The sequence below is a fragment of the Lygodium microphyllum genome, chromosome 27 (assembly GCF_053477565.2).
Source record: "Lygodium microphyllum isolate KBCC chromosome 27, Lygodium_microphyllum_v1.1.10, whole genome shotgun sequence".
Classification (NCBI taxonomy): Eukaryota; Viridiplantae; Streptophyta; class Polypodiopsida; order Schizaeales; family Lygodiaceae; genus Lygodium; species Lygodium microphyllum.
In genome coordinates, this window is record NC_141161.1 from 34,479,396 (window position 1) to 34,491,814 (window position 12,419).

Below are 12,419 nucleotides of genomic sequence, written 5' to 3' on the forward strand. Positions count from 1 at the left end.
TTCCGCTTTTGCCTTGTCTTTGTCTTCTCCTTTAGATTTTTTGGATTTTTCACCTTGTTCGTTTGAGGGTTTACATTACCCCCTCCTAGTTGAGTACCAGTCCCATGGCACTTATTCGGGGATGAGTTGGGCTCTATGTCTGGAGTAGCCAAGTAGCTCTTTGAGTTTGTGTACGAGTCGAGTTGGAAGGTGTGTTGGAGGGATTTATGGAACTGTGAGGCCCTTGAGTTGGAGATGATCCCTTGTGTTGGAGGGATTTATGGACTTGAAAGGCCCTTGAGTTTGGACTGAGCCTTGGTCATGGAGAGAGGCTGGTGGGCGGATCTGGCATTGAAATTGAATATTGCATTGGATGGATCCATCACCTGGCCCTCTCCAGTGACCTTCTTATGCACTATTTGAAATGAGCTTCTTCATTCACTTTTCGATGGGGGTTGTGGTGTCCGCCCCTTGGTTTGTTGGGTCGGCATGGTAGGATGTTTCATAAGATGGGGAGTACATTGCATGGATGATGGGGTCGTTGAAGCTAGTGGTGGGGCCTTCGGTTGTACCAAGACAGAAAAGAAAGGTGCATTACATGTGGATGTGTGCCATTGGCACGCGGTGCATTGTGCGCATGTTAGTGGGGTGGAGCTTAGGGTGACAAGTCTAACGACAGGTGGGTGTTACCTCCCTAGGTGTGTCTTGCGCTTGATGTGCACTAATGGATGTGTGCCATTGGCACGTGGTGCATTGTGCACATGTTAGTGGGGTGGAGCTTAGGATGACAAGTCTAATCACAGGTGAGTGTTACCTCCCTAGGTTTGTCTTGCCCTTGATGTGCACTAAGTGGGAAGTGGGGGATCAAAATGAGGCTAGGGGTTTAGGAATGGAGCTGACCAACTGAAGCCACCAAACACATCTAACTTGAGAACCCCTAGGTGCAGTGACGATGATCGATGTGCAGCTTGCTTTTTTTTTTTGTGAATAATAATTTCTTGAATTTAGAGAAGTAGTACAATATGATATATTTATTTTCAGGGTTTGTGGGCATGGGATGGGGAAGTTGGGGGCTTTAATGATTTGTTACGGAAGTGCATGCTTAGCATATACCCTTTTTGGCCTATTCTAACGTGGAGAGGGGTGGTGGCTACATTTGGTAAATTGGCTGTCATTCACGTCCTCAAGAAGGGCCATGCAAAAGGATGGAAGTAAAGCAATGTGCAACATTAGTCAAGTCATGGCGCACCCATCTATTCCCGCATTAATGTAAAAAAAGAGCGGCGAAAGATGGTACTCTGTCCGTGCGGGGGATTGCTTGAGGAGAGTCCTAAGTAATCTAATATAGTTACATGTTGTTACAAAGGTGGGGGGTAGGCAAGAGGAGAATTCCATTAGGAAATGGGCCATGGAGTCCCATAGATCTTATTTTGAGAAGGTGAGTGCCTCCTCTATCGGCCATGGATGTCCGAGTCAAAATCTACTCCCACCCTTCGAGGATATGGTAGATAGTTCGGGTCGTTCCGTTCAAAGGACAGGGAGCCACAAAACAACATCCACGTGTCCACATTGCCATTCCTCTAGACTCTTTTCCTCCACTTAGGTTGGGATTCGTGGCCTTTCATCGTGTGGGGTACCTCCTTAACCTTGTTTTCCTAGTAATCTAGGGACTTTGCCCCCAAGCTGTTGGATTTTTCTCTCTTTCAGCGAGCCATCTTTCACCAAGCCTTTTTCCCATGGTGATTACCTTCGTTACTGTTTTGGTGGATAGTACTTTGCTCAAACCTACTGGATATCGGAAGGTGAAGTCAAAGGGTTGGCGATGATTTTCCCACTGCTCCCATACTATCAGCTCTAATTCCAGTTCATGGGTAAGCAGTCCCTTTCTAATGGGATGGGTAGTTGTGGAACTGCAAGTGGTTGAGCTTTTTTGCGTGCTTGATCTAACATTACGGCCCTCTTCTTTTTTTACTTCTGCCTTCCTTTCTGCTGTGGCATCTTGTTCTCAAGGGGGCTCTGGTTGTGGTGGGATCCACTCCTCATCTTGTTGATTTCCTTCACAGCTTGACCCTACCCTACCTCCTGGGGTTGTTGTTCTTGAAGTTTCAGGGCATCAATCTCCTTTGGTGTCAAGCCTATTCCAAACCGTTTCTCTTGCTGATCTTGACTGATCGGGTCAAGGCTTGCATCTTGGACCTGAGAGCACAACCCTTTTTTGATCGCGTTCCGGGCTATTTCTAGTTTCCTTTTAATCACATCAACTGCCTCCTCCTCCTCCTCAGAGAGTGTGATGTCTAAGATTGTGCTAAGGAAGGTACGTTGTTGGATTTCAAGGCTAACTTGAGTGGTGCCTGCCGCCTTGCCTTCTGCTAATATTTGGCCTCCCTCTACAAGGGCCAAGCGGCTCGTTAGATCCTTCACTTGCTTCTCGCTCTTGGCTTCCCATTCCCTTGCCTTCTCTCTCATTTCTTCCAAGCCCTCGCTTTGCCTTTGTGACAGCGCCACTATCACTAGCTCCTACCTTTTCCATTTTTGTACAAGGTCCTCTTTTTCTTCTGTTAGGCACCTAATCTTCTCCTCTAGTGTTGCTCGTTCTTCCCTTTGTCATTGTGTTCCACGTTCTACTTCTTCTCTCTCTTTTTTCCATTCTTTCTGCTCTTATGCTCTCTCTGCTTCCATTCTTTCTGCTCTTGTGCTCTCTCTGCTTCCATTCTTTCTGCTCTTGTGCTCTCTCTGCTTCTAGCATGACAAATCTTTCATGCCCTCTTGAAGTTTTCTCACATGTGCTTCGAGCTCTATTTTCTGTAGAACTAGGAGCTTGTATTCCCTTTGCATTATGACCAACTCCTGGTTCTCTTCCTCAAGTCTTTTTCACCACTATTCTTCGTCCTCTTCCTTGGCCCTTAGCTTTGATTTCAGCGCATGGATTTGTTTGTGTTGCAAGGCCACTTGGTGGGTCTTTTCTAGCTGGGAGGCATTTGCCATTTTCCTTTCCATGTCTAGCATTGCCACCGTTGATCTCTTCTCCTCATTTTTCCTTTCCAACTGAGTGTAGAGCTCCTTGACATGCTCGTCTTGGTCTACAGCCTGTGGCTCCATGGTGATGGCATCTACCTTTGGTCGCTGGGGTTCCTGTTGAGACTTGGTGTCTGCACCAGTTGATCTTTTCACTCGTGTGGTTGGGGTTCCTGCATTGGAGGTGGGCATTGGGGTATGTGTAGAGCTCCTTGACATGCTCGTCTTAGTCTACAGCCTGTGGCTCCATGGTGATGGCATCTACCTTTGGTCGCTGGGGTTCCTGTTGAGACTTGGTGTCTGCACCAGTTGATCTTTTCACTCCTGTGGTTGGGGTTCCTGCATTGGAGGTGGGCATTGGGGTATGTGCCTGATTGACTGAGAACTACGCCCATGCCATGAGGTTGCTGGAGTCCACTATGGCTAGGGTGCCTAGCATTGCTGTAATGGTTGGGATAGTGGGAAAGAGGGTAGAGTGTGGCTTTGCCCTTTCCTTTCGGGACGGGTGGAGGCAAGTCTTCTACCACTTGGGTACTGGTTCTCGGCCTGTCCTGCCCAGGCGGGCTCATTGATGCTAGTTCCTCCTACCTACACTGATGTTCAATGGACATGTGTACAGCTTATGCTAGGTCCTCCTTTTCTTTTCTTCTCGACTCCTCTTCTTATTCTGTAGCTCTTTTTGACTCAGCCTTGGCTTTAAGTAGGTCTACTTCATCTTGTTTCTTTGTCTCTTCCTCTTGCTTCTTCTTTTTTGCCTTCCTTTTAGGCGTCTTCACCTTCCGTTTGATGGATTGAGCTTCTTGCTCTTCCTCTTCTTCACTAGTCGTCCTCTCACTTGATGGTTCTTTGTTGTGACAAGGAGGTGACTTCTCAGGTGTTTCACCATATCCCTCTTCTCTGTCTTGTGCCTCTTTTATAGCCTCTCGGATAAGGGCAATCAAGACTCCTCCATACCCTATGAATGTGGCCTTGTCCGAGGGCTTCTTTTTGTCAGTTTCCTTTGATGCTAGGGATTCTCCACCCGCCGGTCTACTTTCGAGGGCGAGCGTCTTGGTTGGTTGGTCTAATGGTTTTCCTAACATAGCCGTTCCAATCTACTTCATGCAACGAATGAGCCGTCACGTTCTCCAACACGAGCACGCCGATTCTATACATGAGTGAATTGTACCTTAGGCTGGAGAAGAGGGTGTGGATCACCTTTGCTTGCAATCTAATATCCACATCAGGGATGTCCTGGATGCTTATGCCATCATTTGTTAAGACACTTTCCTTCTTTATCCCCAGCATGGCATAGATGTCTCTTTTGTGCCTCTTCTCCACCTTTGGGTTCCAACCCCAATGCCTTTTCCACTAAGGTCTTGCTAAGCAGGACCTGCAACACTTGCTTAGTTCCTTCCCTGCTCACCAAGGACACTGTCCCACTCTTCTTGTCAGGGTCATACGTCCTCATGAATTCCACACACCTAGTGTGGTTGTCCGAACTTTTCAATTTACGTGGCAAGGTTTCACTAATGCATAATCCTCCTTATAGCTTCTTTGCTGCTCACCACTCCTTCGATATTGTGGATGCTCCTAAACCTGAGTTGGTTGTACGCCCAATTTTCAAGGGATAGGCCATACTTTGCTCTTTCCTCTTCTGTGAAAGGTAGGCGATGGGCTCGGTCTTGCTGTGACATCTTTAGCTCTTGTCATAAGCCATGGTTTACCATTAGTGCTTTTCCACGTAGCTTTATCGAAAGACAAGACTTCATGCTAGGTAGATAAACCTATTTTTAGTACATGATTAGACTTTTTCCTTCAATAGTCTAAGCCCATTGCTTTCAAGTTTTATTGTCAATTCCTTAGTCACAAGTTACTTCATCCTACCATTGAGGTTCCTCATGTCCCGCATGTGTTATTTTCCTTTATGGTTATTGTTATGTGTTTTGGTTTGTTTTACCATACGTCCCCCTCTTTGAATTGAGAAGAATCCTTCCTAGGATTAAAGGGTTAGAGGATGCCCTAATGTGAGAGTTTTACATTTGCATGAGCCAGGCATAGAAATTCGGGTTATACTCGAGATTAGCATAATTGTCCATGTCAAAAGGGCGAATGCCTATGTGCATAATATAAGTGAGGATGTCAAGCAAGAAGTCATCGAAGTCCGTTCGACTAGCGACATGCAACTCCTCCTCTGTGATGATGCGATCTAAAAATGGATGTCCCTCAATGTGCTCTTCTAGGGGTCGGTTACGAATAGAAGACAACACCCTATAGGAAGTAGAAGCGACATAGATTGGGTCATATTTAGATGCCTTGATTGCATGCCACTATTTAGCATTAGTCATTATTTGGTGTCCCACTTGCTCCCATTGCAATCGTAGAGTGTACCATTTCCGTAAGAAGGAGGAGTTATGGTCGGCAAGTTGTTTTAACTCTGTGATTTCTTGCTTTGTGGCCGGGGTTGTAGTCTTGTTATATGACATAATGAGATGTTTCTTGATGGTTTGTTTGTGGGATATCTCAGTTATAATTAATTTCTTAGCTGCTTCAAAAGCCTTGACAAATACAAATTCTGACTCTTCCCAAGAGCAAGGGAGTGCTCATACTTTCATTGCTAGAGGTTCACCCAAGAGGCCTAAGTCTAATCGTTCGTATCTTTTAGTCAGGGTCATGAAGGTAGTGTCCAAGCATCATAGGCAAGAAACCAAGTCATCCCCTGTATTTTCAGCTAAGTCCGTGGCCAAGGTTAAGATTGATCGTCGCTCATAAGAGGGTCGAAGGTCGGTGGGGGGGTTGAGGCTTAACAAGACTAGAGAGTTCAATAGCCAATAGTTGCAATTTGGGTTGTTCATTAGGTTGGAGCTTGGCCTCACATTCGATGGGTTTAGTGGGAGTTGCGATTATTGTGCCAGTAGATGCCTTTGAGATGTGAGAGGTATTATTAGCGCTAGAGCTAGAAATTTTGCTAGTAGCGGGTTATGATTTTGGGCGATAAATTGGTTCAGGTCTTGCTTAGCTAGACTTTGGAGGTTCTACGGACTTAGCAGCCTGATTCTCTTGTGTTGTGAGTGTCTTTGGCATGATGTTCCATGTGGTCAAGTTTGAGGGTAGCATTTGAGTAAGACCTTTGGTCATTTTGGCTTTAGGTAGCCAAATCTAGGTGTTACCCGCATAGTAGTCTTACGCTTGCAATAAGGTCTTGGGGGCCCATCGTGGCTTGACCGTGCATCAACATTTATGGAAAAGTCTTGGCTTCCTAGGTTTTGGGTGCAGATGATGAGCTTTGCAAGGCCGTGGTGCAGATGATGAGCTATATCGGCAAAATCCAAGGGTAAAATAAATCCCCAATTGGCGATCATAGGACCTTTAGTACCCAATCAAAGCTTCCTCTCATTTTGGTCTTTGTTTCACAAGCTAACCGAATTGGATAGGTGGCTTGGAAACTATCTGATTTGAATGGCTGGTTAGGAAACTGCAGAGCACATAAGAAACTATTTTGTTTCATAGCACTCAAAAAAAGGAAGTAACGAATTCTTTTAGTTTAATTTGTGACTGTGAAAAACTGACCTTTTCTCTTCACCCTTTGTTTATTTTTGTTTTTTGTCAGAGTTATATTGAAATAACGAAGCTACATTATTACAAGTAATGCCGTCGTATGTCAGCGGACTTGTTTTTTTAGTTTTGCTTCGCCATCGTTTGGCTGAACACCGCAAATGGATGGACAATGAACGAAGGCATAATATAGCTATATGCATTGAATATAAAAATAGATGTCCAAAAGGTTAGCTTATGCAAAAAGCACATTCCATTATATACAGGTTTGGTCTTTTTTTGTTTCGTCAATTCTTAGAAGTTATCATAAATGAGCCATATGCAAGGAAACTTGCATGTATGGTTCTGATCGGAATATTAAAATCTATTTCACCGGTTTCCAATAACCTTTATACAAGTCGCTGCCGTCGCACCTATAATGTTTGCTAATTTACTTTATAATACTTGTATAAAAGATGATTTAACCTATTTTTTTGAAATCTTTTTATTGTTAAGTATAGTTAGTATTCCTGCTATGTGCCTTGATTATTTCGGGCGGGAAGGATTAAATGCCCTTGAATCTATCGTGTTGATTCCACTTTCCATCCGTAGCATGCCTTTTATGATTTCAGCTTGTGATTCAATTGCCATGTATCTAGCCATCGAGCCCTAAAGCTTATGTTTTTATGTGATCGTAGCCTCGAGAAGAAATTTTGAATTTTCTACAGAAGCTGCCTTAAAATACTTTATTCTAAGTGAATCCTCTTTTGGAATATTATTGTTTGGGTACGACTGGCCAATTACCAATACACATATTTATACGTATTTTTGTCTATATATGTATAGAGGTTCACATACAAACTATTCTATGTATATATAATTTTATTTGTTAGATAAACATCCTTAAGCAATGTCGACAGGCTGATTGACTATGCAGGGAGATTCGATTTCGATCCATATAAACATGGCCTCTATTTCATTTCACGATGGATAAAGTCCTCAGCGCAGAGTTGGAATTAGAAAGAATAGAGCGGAATAGATGTCTTTAAGAGTGGAAGTTCCGGAGGTGTGATGTTATGTGTTTTCTTGGGTCCTTCCAAGGATCCCTTAAGTGCCCTTATCTTTACTTTCTTTTGGAATGAGCGTGACCTGAGACAAGCTGGGAATGGTCGAAGCGAATGGATATCTATTTCATCGGGCTGGAGAGGCCCTCTTTAAGACATTCACTAAGATGTCCACTGGGGCTAGGAACACTTAATTACATAAACTTTTGTATATCTATTATGGATTGCTTTGGAGCATACAATAACCTAAACTAAATTGATTGGACAAATTGAGTCTTTGGCCTTGATCATATAAGCCATTGGTCCGATTTAATGTAAAAAGATGAACTATTTATCGGTTAGGATAAGAGCTGGTGATTACATCAAATAAACCTTATTTATGTTATTTAAGATTAGACATTGCAGCATTGAGTGGTTAGGTTTTTTGAATATATACGTAAAGAAAATTCCACTGATTTGCTTATAAGCAAAATATCCCCAAATAAAATAGAGAGTATGCTATAAACCCTAACCAACACTCCGATATGATATAAGGTTATATTAAAAGCTATGAAAGTACGCTTAAGAGCCGTCTAAAGGCCCATCTTTTGTCATCAGGCAAGCGGAGTCTGGACAAAAATGTTGTACAATAACTTATAACTATGCTTTAATTAAGAAAAATTACTATATGAGCTGGCTATTGTGAGGGCAAGGGTCCATTTAATTTGCATCACGATGCATCGCGAATAAAATCAACTATCTTTCTTTTACGGTTTGGAAAGCCCATGGTGCAAATTGCTTGGAATCTTAGGACCTAAAAATAGCTTTTTTTGGCTAAATGTAATAAACTTTTTTTCGTCTGCTTGCCATACTTGACCGAATGGATAGGGTGAAAAAATGAAAAGGCAATGCAATTCAAACTTGTAACCAAAGAAAATAAACTGTCATCTATTTCTATGGAAAGTAAAATTTCATTAGACAACATTTCCAAACCACCCGTATACGCATACACGAATAAATAAATGTCTAATCATAAATATATCTATAGACATAAAAAGAAATCTATTCGCATATACAAATGTTATTGTGCAATTGTTCTTTGAGACCTTTTTGAGGTTGACTTGGTGTCTCTCTATTGAGTTATCTCCATGATACGCGCAATATTATTATGGCTTATATGCGTTGTGAAGAGGAACTGAAAATGGATTAACCTAAGAGATTTAAATAAAGCAGATTTTCTCTCTTTTGCCTCGGAAACGCTGGCAGACAGAAAGGCAAGCAAGATTAGGATCCATTTTTGCAATAATATCAATATATGTTAGGATAAGAACAGCAAGGAGTGCTTCATGTCAGTTATGATAGATAAGTTGGAAAGGAAGACAGACAAATCAACCAATTATATCCTGTATGAAAAAGAGATAGCTTATTTGATGACTAAAGCCAACAAAATTTCTGTGCATCTGATCTGGCTCCGTATTTTTGGAATGATGTTTTGTGTGCTGATGAAACCTTATTATGTTTGCAAGGTTTCAAATGTGAAGGTGCAAAACCATTTGGCTATGAGATATCTATGTGTTATAAATTATGGGCTCTTGTTTTTTACACAAGTATCATTAGAAACAAATAGTCTTTAGCTTAGCATGCAGTGAGCTTGAAAAAACGGAAATAAGATTAGACACTAGAAAACCACTTTATATTGCCGGAGCAAGTGAGCCAGAGGCTCCAAGGTGCTATTGGCAACTTATTGATTTTGTTGGGTGTCCTAAAAGAAACTCTTTTATTTGTTGCCGCTAAGGGGGGAAGCCCTTAGTAAGCGCTATTCGTAGTGCAGATGATGAGCTTTGCAAGGTCGTGGGTTTCCATTCCTAGTGGCGCTCCCTATGTAGGTACCCATTTGAACTAGGGTTCATGGGCTTCAGTGTGGGTTCTAGTGGGTTGCTGGCCCCGAGATTGGGTGGGTTGTGATGAGTCACGACCCCCCTCCTTAGCCTTGGTGGTGGGTTTCTCTATTGGTGGCATTGTGGACTTGGAAAGGGTCACACCGCCCTTGATGAAAGCTGTAACTATGCGGACCTTACCCATGGTGAGGTGGATGTGCTGCGACTCGTAGTCGACATTGCAACAAGCTTGCTTCTTGAAAGTTCGTCCCAACAACGAATATGTGCCTGCATTCTTAGTGTTGGGCAACACATTGAAAATTATCGGCATGCTTTCAGACTCGATAGAAACTGCAACCTTGCACTTTCCCAGAAGTTTGGAGGGTCAGCCTCCATAAGAGGTGAGACTAGCATTAGTGGGCTGCAATTGCGGTTTGCCAATTTGGGTCGAATGGTCATGAGTCAAGATATTAAAATCAACTCCCTCATCAATCAATGTGTTGATGGTGCATGTGTGTTTGGCAGTGACCGTCATGCGTAGATAAGCTGGTGGTACTGCTTCCTCATCCTCACTGTCCATCTCAGTGATAATGGATACTCGTACGTTGTGACAAGTAGCGTTGGCATTGGGGGTTCATGCAATGGGTGTGTGTGGGGGGAAAGTACTTCTTTATGCGGCTGCCATTGAAGAAGCCTATCCCTTTCCCTCTAGGGTTTCAAGTTCTATGTTGCCAGTTCGGCTATTGGTTCGAACCTTGAAAGGTCCTAGCCCCTAGAATTTCAGTTTTTGCTTATGTCCTTTGACTGAGTACAGCAGTACTAAGTCACCCTATTTGAAGTTGCGATGCTTGACATGCTTTTTGAACCATCTTTTGCATCTTGCCTTCTCTCATATGAGCGCATTGGTGGCTAGAAACCGGGTTTTCGTTAAGCGAAGTGCAATCAAGAGTTTGGTCCATGCCCCCTTCCCATCCCATCTTTCTTGAAGGGCGATTCTGAGGCTTGGTACGAAGAATTCCAAGGGAAGGATTGCCTCTGTGCCATATTTCAATCCAAAGGGGCTCTGTCCTACCGTCGTCTTGTAAGTCGTGCGGTAGGCCCACAAGGCCGCCATCAATTTGTTATCCCAATCATTGCGTGACGTGGAGATGACCTTGGTTAGGACGTTCACTAGGATTTTATTTGTTGATTCAGCTTGACCATTGGCATGTGGGTAATATGGTGAAGATTTCTGATGGATGATTAGAAAGGAGGGCAAGAGGTGAGCTATCACTTTGTTGATGAAGTGAGTGCCTTGGTCACTAACTAGTTCGATGGGGTAGCTGAATCGTGAGATCACATGCTCCCACAGGAACTTAGAAGTGGTCTAAGCATCATTCTTTCTTGTAGCTCGCACTTCTGCCCATTTGGTTAGATAGTCGGTGCCCACAATGATGTATTTAGCCTATGAATATTATGCCGCAGGACTGATGGGACCAATGAAGTCAATCCCTCATTTCTCGAAAGGTTGTCATGTGATAATTGGAGTTAGCTCCATGCGATCTTTAAAATAGGTACTTTAGTTCATTGGCACTCATCACAATGCTTCGCGAATCGTGTCGCATCTCGGAAGAGGGTATGCAACCACAGCTGGGACTGCAACACTTTGCGGGTTATTGTGTCTCTGTTGAAGTGTCCTCCTACAACTCCATCATGTGTCTCTGTCAGTATGTCATGCATCTCATGTTGGGCGGCCATACAAAAGAGTTACAATAAAGTGTACAATGCTCATCAAAATGAAGGCAAAGTGTACTTGAATCCATAAGACTGATCGTACATAGAATAAATACAAGATCGCATAATGAAAGCGATGATAATGCCTTGTCCAGCCAGTTCTCCCATGAGGATGCGAGACAGATGGTCAGCCATGTAATGTTGTTTCCCCTTACGCACCGTCACGGAGAAATCAAACTCCAAGAGCACAAGAAGCCATCTGGCAATGCATCCTATGGCGCATGGTTTGTTGACCAGATACATCAAGGCTTGATGGTTAACAAAGAAAGTAAAAGGTGTAGCCAAAAGATAGTGCCGGAATTTCTTTACAACAAACACTGTAGGGTCTCTGTTTCTCTTTGTTCGGGTATGGGCCTTTGGCTGCTCTTTTGTAAGTGAGAATCCATGCTCGTATAGAGCCATTACTTCACTAGGGTCCAATTTGGAGGACCTGTCATGACGTGCGTTTTCCCTCCAACCTACTTGGGGGAGGTGCGGAGGCAGAGCCCCCTCTGCAGGGGGGAGGGGGGGGAGGGGGGGGGGGGGGAATCCCCCCGGCCCGCAGCGCCGTTACGATAAAAGCCATGCACAATTTGGAGGACCGTTTATAGCCAAATTTTGAACTACGTGCTCTAAATTTTAGCCCAGTGATGGATTTGTGATGTGCCTTTAGCTCTACGTAGCCTTTGGGGTCAATCTTGGGGTTTAGATGTGTCAAAATTTGTGTTCTAGATACCTGTCTGATTTCGATAGTTTTCTGTCTGATTTTCAGATGTCTGATTTTCAAATGTCTGATTTTCGGAATGGGACGTCCAATTCTGGGTGGTTCGATCGGCCCAGTGGTCCGATTTTGGTCACATTCGATTCTGGGAGTCAGATCGAAAAAGTGGTCCGATTCTAGGAATCGGATCGGACAGGGTGGTTCGATTGCCTCGATCGGACGAGCGTCTGATCGGATAGGATGGTCTGAGTCCGAGTGTCCAAGTGGTCCGATTTCCAAAATCGGACGGGTTGGTCCGAGTGGTCCGATCGGACGGTTGTCCGAGCGTCCGATTATGGACTGGTTTGATTCTGGGTGGTCCGATTCTGGACGGGTCCGATTCTGGGACTCGGACGAGTTGGTCCGACTACGCGGCCGATGGCCCGCGAGTTACACGCAATGCCTCTAGGCTGACGTCTACTACACTGAATCGTCCAGCGCCTTCCAGATAGGTGCAAGACACTACAAGGGAATGCCAGA